Below are 22,210 nucleotides of genomic sequence, written 5' to 3'. Positions count from 1 at the left end.
AGCACTCAGAGACATGGTTGGCAACCATGACCCAAATCCACCCTACCCAACAGTGCTCTTTCTGAAGGACCTCATCCTATTCTGTAAGGCACAGATAGGAAAAGCAGAACAAAAGAGGTTCCAAGCCATGAAGAAACTTTCCAGTGGCAACAGACAGAATCACAGTCTTGCATGCAAGCCCTTGCAACGAGAGCATCTCTTAGAAAACTCTTGCTTACTTTGATTTAAAGCCAAGTTCTCAAGATGAAAATTCTTGAACTGAGGCACCTAATTACTCTTGACAGACTTGGTCTTGTGATCTCTAACCATGGAGAATGCTCAGCAGAAGTGAATAAGGAAAACTGCTCAAATGTTGCATTTATATTGTATGTTCTTGCCCTGGGATTGCAATGAGAAATATATACTTATGGCAGAAACTTAACTCTACTATCGATTCCACAAAACTTCATTTCAGTGATTCTTGTATACCTGAACCTCTTATATAGTATTCAGTCAGCTGTCCAACAAGCAAAGAAATCAAAAGTCAATGTTGCATTTATAACCCAAAACAGATGAGTCAGATAAAAATGTGTGACAGCTCTTATTAAATCTGATCATCCAGAGTTAATTGTAAAGTGTTTTCCTAAACTGATGGAGTAGTGAACAACCAAAACACAAATTATGTGTAATTTTGAGAAATTAAAGTTGATGTTAACATTTTAGAAACATCACTCATTGTGAGAGCTCCAAAATGACCAATTTATAAGATACCCAGCTTCCTACATCTTCCATTAAAAAATTCAGCCATCTCACGGATCTGTTTTATAAACGAACAGCACATTCAAAGACACAGTAAACTATAGACTCTGCTTAGAATAAGACCAAGCAAAACAAACATTTTTCTGTCAGCATTTTCCAGTGCCAGCTCCTGGCCAGCTTGGACTTAATTTGCAGGTTGGCACACAAAAACTAATGTCAGCGACACAAAGGTCTCCATGCCACAGAGCAAGCCGGACTGCATAAACCAGCAAAGCAGCCACCCCAATAATCTGGCTGGCTGGAGCTCTGACATGAAAAGCCTAGAAACCTTCCATACAGAACCCTGTATCATAATTTTATTTATAAGCTCATTGAAAGCAAGTGTCTCCCACCGGCAGCCTGGCACACGGTCACAATACCTATATCAGCCACACGTTGTCAAATGTGTTTTACCAGTTCATCATGAAGCAGCAGGCACGAGTCAGTGCTGAAGAACCAGGAGACTTAGTTTGGGCTCTGCCATTGACCCTCAGTGTGACTGTGGCAAATCTGCAGAGCTTCTCTCTGCCTTGGCTCCCCACTTGGTTCACCACAGTGATAATGGTCCTTGCTACTCCCTTTAACGTGGTATTCCCATGTGAAGAATGTTATTATTTATTTAAGCAGACATGCTAAGCATTTTTAGGACCCCAGGCATATGCTAGATAGGTTATAAAGCTGCATATTTTGTTTCAAAATGCACATGCCCTTCTAGCCTTGAGAGAAAAAGAAAATAAGAATCACTCACAATGAGCAGATTTTGCTAGCATCTCTTAACACACTGCTGGAAGGCACTCAGAGATTGTAGTGCTGCAGGTCCCCCTAGAGCTGATCTAGAATAGATGAGGAAAATACTGTAGCTAGCTAGATCCAAATCCATTCCTTTTGTCTCATTTTATCAGGTGTAGTCATAATATTTTCCTTCTTTGTCAGACATTTCCTCCAAGAACCTCAAAGTACAGGTTAAATTTGATTTATTGAAGCAACACAGCATCCCTCTGATAGGTACAGTAAGTCTGCTATCAGCAGCCCTTGGAGAGTAATAGCAGTTGATATGATTGCTGAGGAAAATCAACAGAGTGTCTTGCTGTGACCCAGCAGGATTTCACACCAATAGCACACCAGCTCCAACTTTTCCAAAAAAAAAAAAAAATAGGATTTAAAAATGAATGTCTAGAAAATAGAGAGAGAAGAGGTTCCCCAGCAAACAAATCATCCCATCTACCCTAGATGCCCATCCCAGCAGAGATCAAGCTGGTTCCAGGAGGAGTGTTTCTCCCTCCTGTGAGCCTTGCAAGGTCTGCTGTGAGCAACCTCATCTCTTGCAGCACATCTCCCACAGCGATGAAGAGGGGTTTCACACCTACATCAATGCAAGAGACATCAGTAAAGAGCAAAACCTTAGAGAGTAAGACCTCCAGCTGTTGGATTGGCTAACAGTAATGCTATAAATTCTACTTCACAGGAAATTACAGTCTAGACAAAGGTGAGACCTGAGACTGCCTATGGATATACCCACTGTCATCACAAATTACCATCGTGTCTTCTACTCACAGTGATATGTGGGAAGAATGAGTTCATCAACTTCCCTTTTGAAAAGAGGTGCTTTGTACTTAAGGCTGCAAGAACATGGCATTGGCTTGGAAAAGGCCTTGTTTAGACCTGGGATGAGTCATTTATTCTGTTAATATCAGATCCCTGTCTCCAAAGGAGAGACAATGGTCTACTCCAGGCTAGCTATTCTGTTAGTAAGGCCGGGGGAGCATCTTTCCTTTTGTGTGTGGATAATGGCTACTGCCAAATATTGGAATTACCAAAATAAAAATTACGCTATTTAGCTACTTTTGCTGCACCATTGTCCCTGAGAGCCGTAATGCCTGCGACTCATTGTCCTCTCTCTGCAAGTAAATACTGTGATAGCGTCTAAAAGCAGAGCACAGCTGTAGCGCAACACCCGGTCAGCCTGCAGCCATTGAACACGCAGAATGCCGGCCCTCCCTTTTGTGGCGGGTGTCACTGTTGGAAACACGGCGTCCCTCGCGCTGCCGTTGTGCTCCAGCGCCTGCATTAGGCTTTTCAGCCTGACCTAGTTTGGGCTCGAAAGTTTCATGGAGGGAAACTACGGGCTGTGTCACCACACACATTATTTTCCATGCTAATCAATACCCTGCAAAAGCCAGAGCATGTCCCTTCGCTGAAAGTGAGGCAACGCATCAGAAGCCTTAATTCTCACAGGCTCTAAAGCTGCAACTTCTCGCCTGCCAACTGCGCCATCGCACGCACCAGTGTCCTGCTCCCCTCATCCCTTTTGACATCCCTGGTGTTCTGCATCTGCCTTGATGCTATAACGGCTCAGATGGCCCCGCTCTAAGAATGACAAGGGCCCTGCTCTCCCCGCAACGAGCAGCGCTGGCACACTGCAGCAGGGTTTGCCTGCTGACATCTTTAAGGTATTTAGTCAGGAGGAGTTTTAACTGAAGCATTTTGTGGCCAGAAGCTCCTGCCTTCAGGTCTTGTTTGTTTGCTTTAGCTGTGCTCCGTTTTTCCCTTGATGCTGGGCTGTTTCAAGCATGACTGATACGGGGGTCACGCTGTGCAGGAGCCAAGAGAGGCCGAGTTCACTGTGAATAACAACTAGTTGCATTCATAATAGCTCTGACAAAGGGTAATTAATTCCTCAGGCTTGTGCTGGAGTGGGTGGGCTACACCGAGGAACGTGGACATCAGAGGTGGCCAGTGTGGACCGTGTGTACCCCCGGCTGCCATCAGACACGAACAGCCTCTCCCCATGGCTGTGCTCTGGCGTGTGTGAGGCCCCTGCACACTGGCTTGCACAGGGAGAGGACAACAGCCCAGGCAGCAGGTCACCTGGCTGAGATGCAAGTTGCATCAAAGGGCAAGGCGGGATGCACCCAAAGGAAGGATCACCCTGTAGCATTGTGAGGATGTGCGACTCCAGGCACAGAGAGCAGCAGGGATGTTACTGCTCTGTACTGTGTCACCATGAGATTTGGGGCACAGTGGCCAGAAACCATCCTTTAAAAAGGGCTAGGGTTCAGCTGGAGGAGATTTTGGCTATGAAGATTTTGGATATGGTTTATCACTGTAAACAGCACAGTCAGAACATGAGGGAAGGGCAACAATTACACAAAAGCATTGATCCCACTTCACAGCCTGCCAGCTGATGTGAAAAAGAGGCAGACCATGAAGTAAACACCAGGGTAGAAACATCTGAACAAGTGGCTGCAGCAGCTACTGACCACTGCAATTTGTGACCCAAGTGAGGAGGTCACACCGTCACCAGCACCAAAACTATGGGACAAGAGAGAAATAACCCCTACATATCTATCTGTAGCTGTTAGTTTTTGTTGACAAAAGTTGTTAACACAAGTAAGATGTCCCCAAATTATGCAATTTTATACACGTTATCATAAGATGAATCTTTTTGTAAACAAATGTCTCAAATTAAAAAATTAATCATTTGTCTCCAATACTGGTAACTTTGGGGTTTGGGTCCCCAGGTTTGGCCAGTCATGAAAATTTTCCCTCTATAAATTAGTGAAAACTTGAACTTCTCTCTCAGAAATCTGTTTTTTAATGAAACGCTCAAATTGCTTGAATTCTGTGATAAAGCAATCAGGGCAACCCCCTGGCCAGAACTGCTAGAGTAAAAGAAATTTTTACAGCTAAAAAAAATCTGTTGGTATGGAAGGGCCCTTGGAAGCAGATCTAAGAGCCATGGGCTCCTTGCCTGCTTTGCAGGACAGTCGCATGACACGGACACGGCGTTCCCATTGGGAATTGTGTCAGGGAGCCGAGGTGGAGTCCGCGTCACCTCCACATGGCCGCGTGGCATCACACCGCGCCACACGGTCATGAGGTGGGAAGGAATTGGCATCATTTTGGGGACCAGGGATCTGGAGTTCAGCCTCCCTGACATGCCCAGGGGCAGAAGGTATCACACACCATCATGAGACACGTTTCACTGGGACTCTTCAGTTGTGTGCGATACAAATGAGCAAGGGTGGAAGACACAGGACAGAGCTGTGGACCCCCTCCTGAAAGACACTGGATATTAGGCTCTCCAGAACCTACAAATATCTCCCTCTTCACATAGCATAGCAGCTTGCATGGAATTATACAGGGGCTTCAGACATTGGCATTTGACCAACAGACTCTTGCTATAGCAGCACAGGGCCATTTATGGGATGCAGTCCACGCTAACGTGACCCACATCATTCTCCTTGCCCTAGCTGGGTCTCAATGTGCAAGAGCCTTCCACAAATTGTGTGAATATTTAGTTCTCTCCATGCAAAAAAAGTATATTTTGCTTTAGTGAACTTACAGGCTGCCTTTTAAGAGCAGTTGTCAAATACACAAGCAATGTAAGTGATACGGGGACAAAAAATGAGGGAGGAGAGGAACTGAGAGAGGAAACAGATTTCAATTTCATTTTCCCAAAAAGCCAGTGTAAAAACAAAAGAGTGTGGGAGTGAAATGTTTTAAAATTTCATTTCAACAGGTGCCATGGCAGTCTCCTCCCAGCATCAGTAGCTGGCTGCCTAACACATGTGTAGCTGAATCAGCAGGGGTGGAAAATCCTCAGCAAGTTTTAAATTGTGTTCGATCCCCCCAAACTGTCACTGTGGAGTGTCTGTATTCACGGCCACGCTTCAGATCGCAGAGCATTTTTGAAATGCCAGGGATGTGTGTTTTAGATTTGACTCTCACTAAGCCACACTGGCACCTAGTGGCCGCTCGGTCTCATTTCCAGACGTCTCCTCCTGGACTACGGACAGGAGCAGTGAACCCAAGGGAGGTGGCTCCTCAGTAGGAGGGAACCAAGACCCATCCTGCCAGCAGAGTGGCTGAAATTGGTGAATCACTTTTTCAGGCTTTCACCAGCAATGCATTGGGGGATTTATAGAGTACTAGGTAACTAACATATCTTTATTTGTGCAAGATGTGAAGGCAGTATTTTGGGGCTGCTTTCAAAAAAAAAAAGAATCCAGTGATTTTTGCCACACCATGGTTTCAGTGGTGCCCAGAGCATTAGTCCCTTTGGTTAGTGATAGTGATTTTTGAGTAGCTGCTCTGGGCCAACAAAAGCCAGCACTGCCTCGCCCAAATTGCTAAATCACACACAGTACTAAATTTGGGGGGTAGCGGTGGAAAGCTGTAGAGGTTTGGCCAGATAGAGGGTTGTGGATAGGTGACACAGGAGAAAATCCTCCTATGTTTACTCTGTGACTTCCTGGCATTTTGCATGTGATAACTCTGATAGAGATTAATATTCTCAATGTACAGATGAAGCACTGAATTGTGTCAGAAGCTGTGGCCATAAAAACAGCCTGACTTGTACCGTAAGACCAGCCACGTACCTTTCACGTTAGATGAAGGGGTCTGCATGTCCTCCAAAAGGCTTTTATAAGGGAAAATTCTGGCGAACCCAAAGTGAGAACATCCCTCACACAATTAGACAGAGTTTTAGAGGAGAAAAAAAACAAAAAATCAAAGACAAAAAAAAAAAAAAAAAAAAAAAAAAAAAAAAAAAAAAAAAAAAAAAAAAAAAAAAAAAAAAAAAAAAAAAAGACTTGATTTGGCAGATTTGCTTTAGCTTTCATGGCAGGGTAAAGACCCCGAACGCAGTCCTTCCCTCAGATCAAGCAAGTGACCGTGTTCCCACCAGCTCCAAAAGGTTTAGAACTTTTTGCACCAAAGCTTTTTGCAGAACATCATTAAAGAGAGAGAAACTGATATCCCCAAAACAAGGACCAAAACTTGGAAAAGAAAATAAACAGTCACATAGAAACTCGTGGAACCATTTCTATCGGATTGCCCAAACATGCAGGCATGCTCTTGTGAGAGGCTGTCCTCATATGTATACTATAAAAAAAACAAGGCAAGAAAATGAAGATCAATCCCACTTCACTCTAAAGAGTAAGTTTACAAATGAATTATAAGAATTCATAAATGACATATAGCCGCTATAACCATTTTACAGATGAGTACTACATGTTGTAAATCCATCATCAGACAATTTAATAGAAAGGCAATCAATCAGCAAGCATGACAACTAATTAACTGTGTATTAAAACACCTCTTGGTCCTTTGTTAACTCCCAATGTTCTCCTTACGAACATGCCCTCAGTGTAACACCCCATATGAGTAACAAAAGCTAGCTGATCTACCTAGTCTTTCAAGTTACAAATCTCTTAACCTGCTCTTAATCTTCATCCCAAGGGCAAAGGAGCACACATAATGTAGCAGCATGACTCTGAAGGTCAACAGATTCCTGCTTTGTGGAATAAGGAGGAAAGCAGCCTGTGCCACCTCATTATCTGATTTCAGTGAGCGAACATTTCTGACAGATCTCTCTACTATGCACACCATGACTCTAGGGCAGTAATACTCCTCCTCTTCCCTTTCATTTTAAGACCTTTTCTCTGTCAAGGAAGACCTAGGAGTATCCTGCTGCTCATTTGAAGGAACAGGCTATGAGGAAAGGCACACTTCCAGCCCTCTTGCCAGAGGACTCTGCATTGTAGTTCATACACTAAACACAAGAGCAAACCTATCAGAGGAAAGATCACTCTCACGCAGGACAATGTCCTTTAGAAAACGCACTACCCTCTAGCGTGAGTCTCACAATGAGCAATGGCTCCGGTGTATGGCTAGCCGACTTCTATTTTACCCGTCAGGGGAGAGATCCGCGACAGCATTTCTATAAGGAAGGCAAATGTAAGCAGGCCCTCAGGCCTGTTGGGCTCCACATGCGATGTCTGCACTGGATGCAGCTCAGCTGGTGAGGAATAGATCGAGCTCACAGGGCTCCCACAGGAGCCGTACAGGCCCTCTGAACGAATATGCTTCCTAGCTAGTTTTCCAGACTCAGCAACTTTAAAATATTTGGAAAGACATAAAGACATGCACACTGTTTTACTTCTCACTGCTACCACTCCTGCTAAAGCAAGAGTTATGTAAGAATCTTTCCCAGGCACGTTTTCAGAAGCCCTATACATTCCTTACAGATGACCTGTGGGTCTAGCTGCATTGAAATGCCACTTTGCTCAAAATAGTGACCCTTGCTTTACAGCAGTGGTGGGGCTGAACACCCTTATGCCCCAATCCATGCTTAAAAGAAATGACTATCTAGTCTTTGCCAGAAACTAGGGTGATGTCACTGTTATTTTTTACTGCTCTGGACGTGCAGCTCAGCTTCCTTATCCAACAGCGTATTGCTGCCAGTCTGATTGCCCAGACTCACATTACAAGGGTTGCACAGAGATTTTTTTAAAAATCTAAGAAAAGGTAAAACAGGGTCACAAGCAAGTGAATCAAAGCCACCCAGCTTTAAGAGTGCCTGGATTCTCTTTGCACTAGGACACCTTATCTTCCTAGAAAGCAGCTTGTAGGAAAAGCAATCAGGCCAGCTGTACATTGAGCAAAGAGGGATCTTGTCCCTATGAGTGAGAAGAACAGGCTTAGAAGACCAATACATAGTGTGAGAAGGAGCAGGCTGCAGCCAATGGGGCTGCTTCTTCCCAGCTCTGAAGCAGAGAACAGGCCAGAGAAGCATGTCCAATGGACAAGGAAGTCTACAGGTTTGGAGGGGTTCTTTCTTTATCAGAAGGTCTTGTAAGCCCAACAAGGCAGGGACTTGGGTCTCCTAAGACTCTGGAAGACACAGTGACCCTGGCGCTGTCACTGAAATCATCACATGGTCTTCAGTGACACAAGTTTGTACCCTAAATTTTAAAAGCTATAAAACTAGAGGATTTTGACTCCCAGAGTAGCAAGGAAAAGAGAAACTTTCTCAGAATATCCATGCTTTTGTCTTATTACACCATTTTTTTCCTCCAGGATTCTTTAAAAAACTCCTTTAACTGACACTTTTTTCAGATATGTTTCATCTAGCTAACAAATAGAGCATAGAATGCACGCCCAAGTCAGTTCTCAGGGACTCAGTCAAATTAAGTCTTTCTTCAGACAGCTTTAACTTATTCTTCCACTATCACCTCTTTGCTCTTAGTTTTCTTTTAGCAGCACAAGGTTTTAGAAAGCACAGCCAGTGAAGAACATGTTCAGGAGGTTAGAGGAAGAAACCTGCATAGCGTGGTCCATTCAGTCTTTAAGCATTATTTTGGTATTTGAGCATTAATTAAGGCAAGTAGTTAGCAGACATGTGAATTAGCATAACTATGAATTGCTGGAATAAGAGATGCATAGCTAAATCTAAATGAAATAACATTCCTAGTGGAAGTGCAGTACTTCTTATAAGTGAATCTTTGATTCTTTTGTGCCTTTTTAGTTGTAGCAGAGAGAATTTTGAATGTATGGTGACCCCCTCCCTTTTGCCCCCCAATCCAACTATCTACCTAGTAAATCCTCTGAAACAAAGGCATTTGAGTCCATCGATTTTGCAAAGTCAGAGCCAATATTTTGTTACCTGCTCTAACAAACTCCTCTAACTGCTCTGTGTGAGAAGTCTCTCAGATAAATTCCCTATTGCATTCAGGTTTTATGCACATCCTTTCTAAAGCTTAGTTCTTTCGTCAAGTTTCTATTTTGAGCCGGTTCCTTAGCATCTGAGCAGGCTCCTTGGCATCTGAGCAGGGATATGAGACTGTTACTGCCATTTCCTTCATTATTTTTATCCTTTAATTTAGAAACACTAATCGAGTCATGATCTCTTTGCAAATGTGATTTAACCTGCTGTTTTCCTGCTTACTCAGGCATTGCAAATAAAAAAATAATGGCACTAGTAATTAACTAGGGCCTGGCAATATAACTTGCCTCTTAACCCGTGACGGCTAAAAGTTCAATTGAATAGTAAGGTGTGTATAAATGCATATTAAATGAACCAGAACTAAGCACCAATCAAACATACAAGAAAAATACAAGCAGAAAAGAACTTAATTTTAAATGTCAAGCTAGAGAAATTGGCCAAACTCAATGAGCTTTAATTTTCCAAAGATCAAGAGAATTAATAATGACTGCATAGATAGGCAGACCAATCACAAACTCACATAGCTTTCAGTTGCATGTGTAAATTAGCATCAAAGAGCAGAAAAAAAAATGCTTTTTTACCTAGGAGAACATTTCTGGAAAGCAATCTGGAATTCATGGGACACGTCTGCATTGACTGGTGGGAAGGAAATTGGGAAAAAGCAAGAGAGACAAGTGCCAGACCTGTGGCTTAGTCTGGCAAACAGAATTTAAAAGAAGAGTTTAGTATCTTCTGTATCCGCTCTCCAAGAGGGGAATCCTCTGTAGTCAGAGACAAGTTTTGTAGCAAGGGCTGGGCTCTGGGGAGGTGAGGGATTGACACTGTTAAGCCCTTACAAAGCCAGGGATTGTTCAGGCCTCTGAGGTTTACCAAAGATCCCTTGTCGGACAATGTGACATTCATTTATGATATAAATGTGATTAAAGGCTGCATGAAGGGCAGGCGACCAGGAGCACTCATGCCAGCAGGGCTTCCCTGGGTACGTGTGACTGTGAAGGGCACCCATCACGGGTAAGCACTTGGAACAGGGTCCATCACTTCTTGCTCATGCTCACAGAGCTTTATTTGCAACACCAGGCTGCACAGATGCTGCTGCTCATGAGGCTCCCTTGATCTTCTCTGCTGTTCTCCCTCTCCCCCCCATATTTCTCTGCTATTCATGGGCCAATTAGAAAGCCGTCATGCAACCAATTTAAAACCCCTGAATCTCCATCAGTTATAATCACAGCTGTGGAGTCTAGTGGATGAAGAAGCTGCCTAATATTTCAAAGTTTAATGAGTTCCATTCCTGTTAATATTACACTTCTATTAAAATTCATGGTCATTTTCTCCATTAATTTCATTTATAAATTAATTCTTTCTAATTTTCTAAAGCATGACGCCACCAGTGACTTATGTAGGTCACCCTAAATGAGTGTCAGTAAAACCTTAGTAATGTAACATCTTGTATTCCGTACACCTTGATCATGACCCTCCCACAATTTATAATTGGGATTTACAAAGTAGAGAGGAAAAAGGGGGATGATTTTCACAGGTTATGTTCAGAGAATGAGGAAAAAATAAGGTGATTCAGATTATAAAGTGAGGTCTTATGTCGGGGCAATGCTACAGTATGATCATAGCCAGGAATTAAGAGAGATCGGCTTTCAGGAAGAGGTAGTAACAGAGAATAAAATATGGGCATAAAGAATAAAAAGCCTGAATGTTGTAGTGTCTTCCCTTTTATGCTCGAAGGCTGAACAGTATGCCAGAAGGCAATCATGCCCTGCAGGTAAATGAAATAAGACACTAGGTATATTGAAAAGCACCTAGCTAGGGTTGCCCGCAGCACCTAGGAATTAGGTACTATTCCTTTAGGAACCCCTAAAGCGAAACTGATGTTTTCAAACAACAACAATATCCTAGAAGATACATCACATACATAAAAACAATTTGGCCTGCAAATGCCTACTGAGCGCTAAGAGAAAACAGTAGAAGGAACAAAGGAAACAAAACAAAGAAGGCATAGGGAGCACAAGTGCCAGTAATCAATGTGCTAATCACAGACAAGCTGAGCTTGTACAGCCTCAGCAACTAAATGCTACCCAAAGCTTAACAAGGAAAGAAATACTGCAAATGCATTCCCAACGTGGGATCAAAGACGCAGACAAATACGACTGAACTGAAAATCAGACTCCACAGGTTTTATATGACAGCAGGCAGGTAGAGCAAACTACTTCAGCTATCAAACTGTAAACAGGGCAGTGGTGCTTTTGGGGAAGCATCATGCTCCAGTTTCAGCTTTCATGAGGACCTGAAAGGACCTCTGAGGACTAATGTAGAAGGAGAGCCAGCTAGAGACCCAATAGCAGACATACCATTCTGAGGCTGGCTAAAGAATCAAACAATGTTAGCTACTTCATTGAAACTTTTTCACAAGGAGGTTCAGTAAAACTGAGTAAAACATGATGTCCACACGTGGTGACTTGTTAACTAGACATCTCTGAAGCACCTTCTTGCCCTGACAACATACTCTTATAGGAACATCAATATGACAACATTTTCATACAAGTAATCTTTGCAGAACCTCTTTCTTCTCTCCAAATAGTCAATAAAGCATGACAAGAGTCATAGGCCTGCCTTATACAAAGCACTGCAAATGACAGTGCACGGGGTCATATTTCATTTTGTTCTCACACTGATTCATCACTGCTGCAGTAAAATAAAATACAGGGACACTTCAAGATTTCACAAGACAGTCATGAATAACATTTTTGATGATGCAGCAGGGGTGGTTGAAACCAATGTGTAAACAACACTGCAGTCCTACTCCAGAGTGGTTGCACTTTGATATCAGGATATTTTCTGTTGATAGGTGGACAATACATTCATTGAAAAGAAGATTCTCACAGAGCTGCTCACAATCTACAAGGAGGAATTCATCTTTCAGCTGCACAAGTTAAGGATAAAGTGACTAGCTGGCAGCCCTCAAAGCTCAAGATGCACTCGCTCCCTCAGCAAACAGATAGTTCTGTGTGTAAACCTACAAATTTTGGTTTATCACAAACACTAGTCACACAGACGTTATTAAATTAACTCATCTAACTGGAAGAATGAGTCCTTAAAACACCCCAAAGATGTCATTACTTTGTTAGAGGGAAAGCTAAATTACATTAAAACCTCAAAGTGTGTCCAAGTCATTTGCAAAATTGCAATTGTTTGGGCTCCAAGGAAGCACACAATACTGTAAAGCCAATGTAAAGAAGGTTTTATAACTGGTGTTTCCAAGGCCACGCACTAGACTGAAATACAAAGTGAGCTCACTGCTCCCTAGTGTAACTGGGAAAAACAAAAGAAATGCAATCTCTGGTTCTGCTTTTGGTCTAGAGGAATTTAGAGACCACAAAATACTAATCACACGGCTTAACAGAGTATCATCCGCCACTCAAATGCCAAAATGACACGAGACCCTGTATAGAATAGAATAGTTTTATGCTGGATGCTCTACAGACAGCATAGGGACAGAAGGGGAAAAAAACAATATCCCTCTCTCAATCTAATTACGTTCAACTAGGTTTCAAATAATTATCTGAAAGCCTTGGATTCTCCAAACACAAAGTATTGTATACACTGTACTGCTTTAAAAAGCATTTGTTATTTCCAGGCAGGAACACGGAGAGAAAAAGCTGCAGGATAGTTCTCAAGAACGTGAATTTATTGTCTTGTGATGAAAAGAAGACAGAGAATGGGACCATATAAATACAACATGTGCATGCTTCTGTACAGATTAAAGTTGAAGAAATATCAAGGGCTTATGAGAACATCAGTGCTCTGTGTTTTAGGTAGCTAATAATGTGTACACAGCAAGTTAATACAGTTTATTTATTTATTTATTTATTTATTTTACTGTCTGGACTGTCTGGATATTTTAATCGTTGAAAATACTATGTTCAGCTTTCCATGTTGATCATTCACTTTTGGATCTTTCTGATCCTAGTAGAGCAAAATAAATGACCTTTACTCAGACGAAAGTTCTAATCAGTGGTTTAATCAGAGAGTACAAACATCTACTTTTAGTTTAGTCATAACATCACTCACATTTCAAAAACAAGCTAGGAGAGTTTACTGCTTCTACCTATGCCCTACAGTAGGGCAGAAAAGAGTATATACACAGTACCCCATGATGCTCTCATTTCATTTTAATTCTTAACACTGACAAAAAAAAAAAAATTTCAATAGTTACAGAGCAAAAAATAGGATCAGGCTCCACAAATCCACCCAATCACTTTCTGGAAAAGTCATTCAAAGGGGTACGGGTTCTGAATATAGGTATCAAATGCCAGTTTAGATGCCATAACAAATGTAAGACATGTGGAACTGGCAGATACAGCCACATTCTGCTGCAGTAGCAGCTCGGTCCAGAAGATAGAAGGCATCTAAAATGGCAATGACATCTTTGGGAACTGGGCACAAGTTTCCTTACTTTAAATCTCTTTTCAAATGCAGTTTATTAGAGAACATCTGCATGCTGCTAGATATGTAATTTTGCATCCTCTGCTTGATTTTGTCCTAAGGCAAATTTTAGTACAGATGAGACAGTTTGCAATAATATTTTTGCCTCACCTAAGAAAGAAACCTTGATTTAATGTACTGCTTTCCCAACAAAAAATCCTTCAAAAATTCATTCCGACAGATACTTAAAGTGCTTGTTGCCACTTGAGATTGCCTATGACCTATATGCTTTTCCCTTTTAAGTCATCATTTGGAAACCTACTCAGCTTAGCAACTGCCTCTTCCTACCTAATAGATCTCAACTGCCCGTATGAGAAAGGATGGCATGGCCCAGTCCTAAATACTTACTTCTAACACTCTGGGTTTTGTGCTAGAATGCATTGGAAAACAATATAATTTAGAACAAATTTTCCTTCAGCAAGTTATCAAGAGTATTACCAACACCAGGTGGAGTGGGCAGAGGAGGAGCCAGGATGAACATGTAGTTCTCCACAGCAGTTGACAGCCATGTGTTACCCAGGGTAGGAAAACCTAGGTAAATGGTCATTTGATCTAAGGACTGATCCTAAATGTGTGCTCTGGACACTCCTGAAAGTCCCCATATCTAGGTATGATTGACCCACAGGTAGAATGACTCTAAAACGTTTTCCCCTTCCCCAGGAAACTATACTTAGAAGAAGAAAAATCAAGTGGTTCAGTTATGTTGTGTTATCTCTGGTTCACGCTTCCTTCTGTGCCTTGCACCATTTGAAGCACGCTGCTGCTCTCAATAATTAATAAGTAACATCACTGAAATGCTTAGCTGAGCTAAACTCTTTCCAAGTTGCCCATCAGTGCTGCTTACTTTCATTTGGTGTCATTATTACACCAGAATCACTTTTGCCCTAAAGAGACAGGACACACAGACGAGATAAAATCAGCATTCAGACTTCCTTGTCCGTAATTTGCCTTGGGGCAAGTCACAGCTCATGCGGCCTGACACATCTGCACCACCATTCACTAGCCAAGAACTCAGCTCTACCTGAACTCAAGAGAAGCAGCAAAGCAAATAAATACACAAATTTACTATCAGTATTTTTAAAACATATATTCTTATTTGTGTAAATTGTGATTTCTTGTTTCATTTCCAAGGCAAATGACTACAGTGCATTAAACACAACCTCACTCGTATTGGGAACATGGACAGTACAGTTACTGAAAAATTCATGTCCAATAACAGCTAAAGTGATGTTACAGGATGGATCTAGAGATACAGCTAGTTTTCTTCTGTATTAGTTCAGCTGACTACACTCAGAAGGAAACGATGCCATTGATACTCTAGAATAACAAGTTTGCTAATAAGAAGCCAAGTTGTACACAGTGAGAAGAGGCATCATCTGCAATTGGAAGGAACAGAAAAGTGTCAAGCTCTGTGGTTCTTTTAATTAAAACAAAGCAAAACAAAAACCTTAGGGCTTTCCCAAATTTAATCCCTCACAGGAGAAAACTTCTTTTTTCCTGGCATTTACACTTCTTTTGCTTAGCAAAAGGAAAGTCCTTCTATTGTCTACGAGCAATTAAGCAGGTTGGGGGGGGAGGGGGAGCACAATTACCCAGCCATAGCGCACATGGTAGGACTGCAGAAATTCGCTGCAGTTTTATTCATCTTTACATTGACCTCAATAAGAAGGGGAATCTGCATTCAGTTTGGAGTCCTTCCCTAATGAGAAGTGACTGAGCATGCAGTGCACTGTTCACGGGGTGGCAGCACAATCTGGCAACATGGGCCCTTGTCACCTCCATGCACAAAGCTGCCCAACACTTTTCAACTCACTCTTTCTTCAGCCTTTTCTGCATCTCACTTCATCTCAAAACTCTTGTGTTGTTATTAGCATTATTGCAATGTGATCATTTAGAAAGCATCTTCTTTCCTCTAATACGGCTTTGTCTTGACTGAAAAAAAACTTTACTTTTCACTTTTTCAGTGAAAAATTGAGATGTTCTGCTGAACATATGACAAAATATTTAAAAATACTTAAAATCTCTGGGAGAAAAAAACCATCCATTTTATGTCTGGTTCCTACTAATATTTCATCGACAGTAGAGTTTCCTCAGTGTTAGGAATCAGTTTTTAAACAGAAGTTTCATTTGCTTGGTTGGTTCTACAGTATGCACAAATAGCAGTGCTCTAAATATCTGTTTTTCTAATCAAAGCAACAGATTCACAGGGGAGAATCCCCTGTGAAGAAGCTATTAATAAAAAGCAAGCACCATGGATGCTTTTATGAACTTCAATAGCAGCTGGTAGGTACTCTTTTTTGGTAATTTGGCAACTGACTGGAAAAATAAGATACAGAGAATGAACTTTGAGAATTTTCTCATTCAGCTTTAACCATGAGGGTGTATCAAGAGAACATAAGAGTCTTCTTCCATTCCCAAATCAATGTCTTCCTTCCTTCTTTCCTTCCTTCTTTCCTTTCTTCCTTGCATTCTGTCTTCATGCCTGCCTGTCTTCCCATTCCATTCAGTGAAAAATGTATTTACCTGTTCCAGATATCTTTTTTTTTTTTTTTTATGACACAAGAAATCAGAATTCCCCCTTATTTCTGTCATCTTGTCATTCATATGACTGTTGTGAATGGCTAGCTCTGGCCCTCTCTTGGGAACCTGGGTGGTATTGCAGTGTGGAAGCTATGTTGACAGCAGGTTCTTAAGGCAATTGCAGTTTGGCTCTAATTGGGTTTGGGATGTTAGCAGCTACTGCAATTTCAACAGTTAAGAGACAAACAGATCATATGCAATTGAGCATCCTGAGTGCTGACTAGCATTTAAGTTGTGGTGATTAATTATGAAGCCCTTGGAGCAGTAAACACTCACTAAAGAGGTATTACAAAAAATTAAACCTCTCTGCAGTTTTCCTGTTGCCCTATTAGGCATTTTGCAGACTGCTGTCTTTGAGGAAGAGAGGAGGTCCCTACACAATTGTATTTCATAGGAGACTCTTCTAAGAGCTGCTGTAAGGTGCCACAAATTGCCTTCTGCTTCCCTTCCTCGTCTCTGCAGAGAATTCCTTGTGGCAGAAAGGAACAAGGTAATATGAAATATATGAAGAGATATATCTTCATGCTTAAAAGAGAAGGCAAAGGGGAAATAAAGCACCCCAAAAGATGGGTGTTAGACAACAAGGAGGAGCTTCCACTGGGACAGTTCTCCAGCCATTTCAGCTATTTCAGTGGGAACATTATCCAGTTGCTCAGTAGCTCTTTCAGACTGCGTTATTCATACAAAGCTAATTCCTTCATATTACGTGACAGGCATTTAACTTTCCTAGTGATGCTGGGAAGTTATCTCAGATGAGTAGGAAAAGACGGGTGTGAAGCCAAGAGACATTTATGTGGCTGACTTAAAGAACCATGAGTGGACTAAGTATCTAAACCTCCCTACAGGACCGTGAGACTCAAAGTTTAGGCGCCAGTTCACAAATCAGCAATGTGACAAAAAGAGTTCACAAAGACACTTACCAAGGGCTACGTGGAGTCGAAAGGTAAGTTCAGAAAAGTCTGAACTCTCTGCTCTTTTCTCACTCTAACAATTGCTCTTAACAGTGCTCTGTTCAGAAAGGCTTCGCACCCCTAAGTGCAGTTCACTTGAGTGGGAGATGAAGATGCCACAGCCAATGTGAAGCTCAGTCCATAAATGATCATTAAAGGCCCATCCCATCCCAAACACAAGCAACGGAGTAGAAGAAATGCTGTGAGACACCTCCCCCTGCTCTGAAAGTGAGCGAGGAAAATGTTGTTCTTTAACTCCCAGCACAAAGACAGCATGGGTCTATTCATCAGCTGCAGGGAGCCTACTCTGTATTTAGGAAATGGTATTTATAATGCAGTACTATACTCTATGTCAGTTCCCAGAGGACAGTCTGTGCCGTCTCTGTTGCTCTAGTGGAAGTGAACAGCTGCTTTCTAGATTTCCCAAAGCCCCAGTGCAAAATAAATCCTTCTCTCTCCACTTAATTTTAAAGAGCAACTACAGTTGGACAGGAAATATACAGGGCAGAGGAGCAAAAGCATGGAATGGATTGTTTTAAATCATTCGGCTTTTGTATTATCTGTAAAGTCATCATTTAAACTACAAAATTGTTGAAGCTAAAAAGGTCACAACGGTGCAGCAAAAAACTGCCCCAAGGTACAAACGTCACCTCCCTCTTCACCTTTTCAAGACAAATTCAGCCTTTCCTATCCTTCAAAGCCTTTACTAAAATGAAAGAAAAGGAAAGGAAATCTTTCAAAATGAAACATATTTCATCTGAGAGAGAATTCAAGAGCAAATAATATAAAAATTTACTTCATTTCACACAACCTGGCCTTCACAGAGGTCATGAAAATGTTGTTTCCATTTCACTTCTTGTTTTCAGCAAGTTGATGCAGCTCTGCTGATTTAACATACTCCAGGCTGAAATATAGTTTACAAAGTAGGAGAGCCAAGTGTTTAGCCTGAAGAAGTAATACAACTAATCACCAACAGTTGCCTCACATTATTTTCATTTCTGACTTCCTCTGACTTTAAAATATATTTCAAAAGCTGAGACAAGTCTTCAGGTTCTTCTATTAAGAAACCTGGAGGACACTGTCCCTTGGTCTTTTCATCCCCTTACTGTTTGTCCCACTTTATTTTTTTTCTAGGCATATCCTCATCCTAGAAAGGGTGGATGAGACACTGGGGAAGATAGCATGATGAAACATTTCGATTCTGGAGAGACTATTTCTAAGGCATTTCACAACCTTTACAGCACCCTTCACACCCAAACAGCACTGAAAGCTTCACCTTCCTTATGCGAATCCTCATGGTCTTGCCCTTTTCGGTCATTTTCAATATTAGCATGTCTGATATCTCCAAATACAGTTAAAGTTTAACAGCATGAGTTTAGTATCTCATCTCTCATTTCCTACCTAGAAATCATACTTAGTGAATAATTAGCATTATGTATACTTACATTTACCCACCCTCATGTCTCACTTCCATGTTTGCATTTACACATTCCCATACAAAAATATAGACCCGTGTGTACAAATTGTATATTATGTGTGTTCACACACACATCAGTTTAATGTTCTCTCTTTTCTAATCTATTATCCATGATAATCCATTGTATTCCTCCAGGTACTTAGTCATCAAAGCCACTTTAAACTTTGTGTTGAAGATCAAATGACTCCTTAATCCCTTTGTTTACAGTTTACTGAGTTATAGAAAAAGAATCATCACCATAAGCAAGGCCCTTCTGACACCCCATGTTGGTGCACACAGTAATTCTCAGAGACCCAACATGAATGAGGTGGGGGGAGAAAGGAACAAATCTGATGTCTGCTCCTTGCATGGGCAGTTTGGCAGTGAGCCAGTCAATGGCTGACTCTCCAATCCCTGCTTGATCCAACTGTATTCCACAATACCCATTCAAATGAATTAGCACTACTAAGGTAACATAAAAGCTAATTAGTCTTGAACTTCATCAAGTTCCTCACACAGTGTCTTCTGGCTGGCTAAGCTAGAGGTTTTACTCTGCAGTCAGCTGGACACAGTAAGGTTTGTGCAAGAAAAATTCTGAACTAAACAAGAGAAACCTCATTTCTTTGAACTCTGCTATTTTATTGTTCCATATTCTCATTCTTTTTCACATGCACATCTCTGCATATCAGACAGCTCAATGATGAATACTTAATGGCCAACTTTCAACATAATATCAATATAGCACCACTTAAATGGTGCAATTCATTTCTTAGACAAACTTCTGCAAACCTCAGGCCCAACAGCAATTATAACGCATTCACATATATGCCATGGATGTTTACACTAATTCTTTTCTTGAGAGACAGAGAAACTAAACCAGCAAAATTGATGCAGTGTAAGCAACCTGAATTAATTTATTTCTAATTGCAAAAAGGCTCTGTGATAAGGACAATAATTATGTTTATGTACAAACAGCTACAGCAACTCCTGAAATGCTGTCACTCCTTTTACAAATTATACGAGCAAAGTAACAAAAGCCGCTCTATAATACCAGAAAGTGAATAAAAGTGCTGTTGCACATTGACTATATTGGGTAAAGTGAAGTATCTACAATGTTGTTCCACAAAACAGAATGTGACCAGATTTGGAGGGTGATTAACTTCCCACTCTTACCTCCTGTAAAAATTCAGCAGCACAGATCATAAGGACTTCAGCTTCACTTCTTCCCCAAGGAAGATCTTAAACTCATAGCTGTATTTTCCCAAACTACTAATAAAGAGCAATGAAACATATATACAAAAGCCGATGTTACAATCAATCCACAAAAGGAATACCAGATAAAACATTCCTGTACCACAGCAGATTTAGATGTGATGTCAGAATTTATTCATATCACTCAATTTTCTTGACATAGCGCCTCCCATCAGTTTCACAAATGACCATTTCATTCCCAATTATTTGTGTGGTTAGGCGTTAATGCCATCAGACTAGAATGTGGTCATAAGGTAACAGTCCCCTGCTGCTATAAAATGTCTATTTGTTTTATTTTATACCAAGTAATCGAATAGGTAGCTGCTGCCTGAAAGCTGATGTTTATCTGACAGTACCATTACTGAAAAGCTGCAGTCTGGCTGGTCCTGGGAACAGAGGCTTTCCATGCTACAGCTCATCGCTGCCCAGTAAAATACATTTTTGTTTTTATTTCTTTTCTTTTTTTTTTTAAATCACACACTTTGCTAAATAAGATGGATTCTAATGGACTGAAATTTTGTGTCTTAAACCTGTATTGATAAATAAATGCTATTTAAGCAACTAGACTGCTTGGTATTCATTTAGTAGAATTATTGAATAAAGGCACTTGGAGCAAATCAATAGCAGGATGTCAGAAGGAGAAAATTAAAATAGATCCTTCTAATTTAATGTGACAATTTCTTCTGGCTCTCTGCCATGAAAAATTGTACCAGCTTGTATTCTCCTACAATCATGTATCAATAAGCATCTATTAGTAAGTCTGGGCATCTAATTCTTCTTTCACTTATTCCAGCCTTGTACTGAAGCAGTGCTATTGAATTATTTGGCATCTGCACCAGAGAGAGAGAAAAAAAAAGAGAGAGTCTAATTCTTCTTTTCCTTGCACTAATATAATGCTTCAGTAATAGAGTTAAATCCAGACAAAAGGCTTCAAAGGGAAAAAGAGGGTCAAGCCTACTGAATCCAAGCTGTGAGACTTTATCCCTTTTTTCCTAATTGCAATCCCATTTTATAATCACCTTATTCATCTCCCAAAATATCACATTTATCAAGTAAGGCAGTCAGGTAAATACACAGTGGAGCCCAAATGAAGGGCTCAAACCACTGCCACCATTTATTTCCATCGCATGGAGAGGACGCTCTGCAAATCCTGCTGCCTGGTCCTAGCACACCATGGATCTGTCCCCTGTGATAGAGCTGGAGCTCCTCTCTCTGGTCTAAAGGTTTCATTCCTAAACTGCTAAGTCTAAAGGAGATTCAAAAGTCCCTAGCAGTACTGGAAAATATTTTGGACAGAAAATTAGGCAGGTCTCCAGGCTTTTCATAAAACAATAAATAGAAGAAGCACGGAAATCTTATGGATTAGAGGATTTGAGTAACTTCAAAAAAGAGATTAGACTCTGCATTTTCCAATGATTTATGTTCTAGATTATGATGTTCAGAGCATCTTTATCTCAACTTCACGTCCCAAAGGATCTCGATACCCACACACTGTTCTGTATAGGGTCTATAAATCTATCATTAATGAACTATGTTAACATTTTTTTCAACTGAACATCAAAAAAACATGTATATAGTTCATGCTTTTGCCTATGGAGAGAGCTGTTTGTGCATTTTATGCACAGACATATGGGAGTGGGAAGGAAAATGCACTCCATATGGGAGTGGGAAGGAAAATAATGCAGCACTTTCCAAATAAGGAAGTTCCCATCAAATTATGGAGCTGTGATTCCTTGGGCTTCTATAATGTAATGTACTGTTATATAGGAACCAGGGGACTATAAATTCTCTTCTCTCCTCTGGATCACCTGTGAGGAATCCAAAATGATTTGTACATTACATTTTCAAGCTACCAAAAGATGGCAGTGTTTCAGAACATTACACTAATCTATGTACAAAAAAAGGCAGCTGGTTACATGGCTTTTGGCTAGTGTTATATATTGTCCTCAAAATTGCTAAGGCTCAGCTGAACTAAGATTCTGTAATTCAATGATAAGGAAATGAAGCAAACGGTCTTACAGCATTTCATTACAAGGTGACCTACAAAAACACAATAACCAATTGCAAAAGCTGGTAAGGTGTTCTGAATATTCTTAAAGACTTCGAAGCTGTACCCAAATAGCTCCATGTGTGCGGAGGATGGATGTGTGTGCCTGTGCATGTGACAGTAAAGAACAGGTTTCAGATTGCAGACTG

General features: G+C 41.0%; 1 long non-coding RNA gene across 1 annotated transcript in view; it reads right to left on the bottom strand.

Annotated features, from left to right (window-relative positions):
- The window catches only part of LOC112943399, a 35,751-nt gene extending 18,424 nt beyond the window's left edge, over nucleotides 1–17,327 (bottom strand). The window contains exon 1 of the long non-coding RNA XR_003248561.1: nucleotides 17,278–17,327. This is a non-coding gene — a long non-coding RNA (uncharacterized LOC112943399). The remainder of the gene's footprint in view (nucleotides 1–17,277) is intronic.
- Nucleotides 17,328–22,210: the final 4,883 nt, after the last annotated feature.

This window comes from Nothoprocta perdicaria, unplaced genomic scaffold, assembly GCF_003342845.1.
Source record: "Nothoprocta perdicaria isolate Ctin4 unplaced genomic scaffold, notPer1 scaffold_147, whole genome shotgun sequence".
NCBI classification, from domain to species: Eukaryota; Metazoa; Chordata; class Aves; order Tinamiformes; family Tinamidae; genus Nothoprocta; species Nothoprocta perdicaria.
The sequence above is the reverse complement of the archived record's forward strand: the minus strand, read 5'-3'. Positions and strand labels throughout refer to the sequence as shown.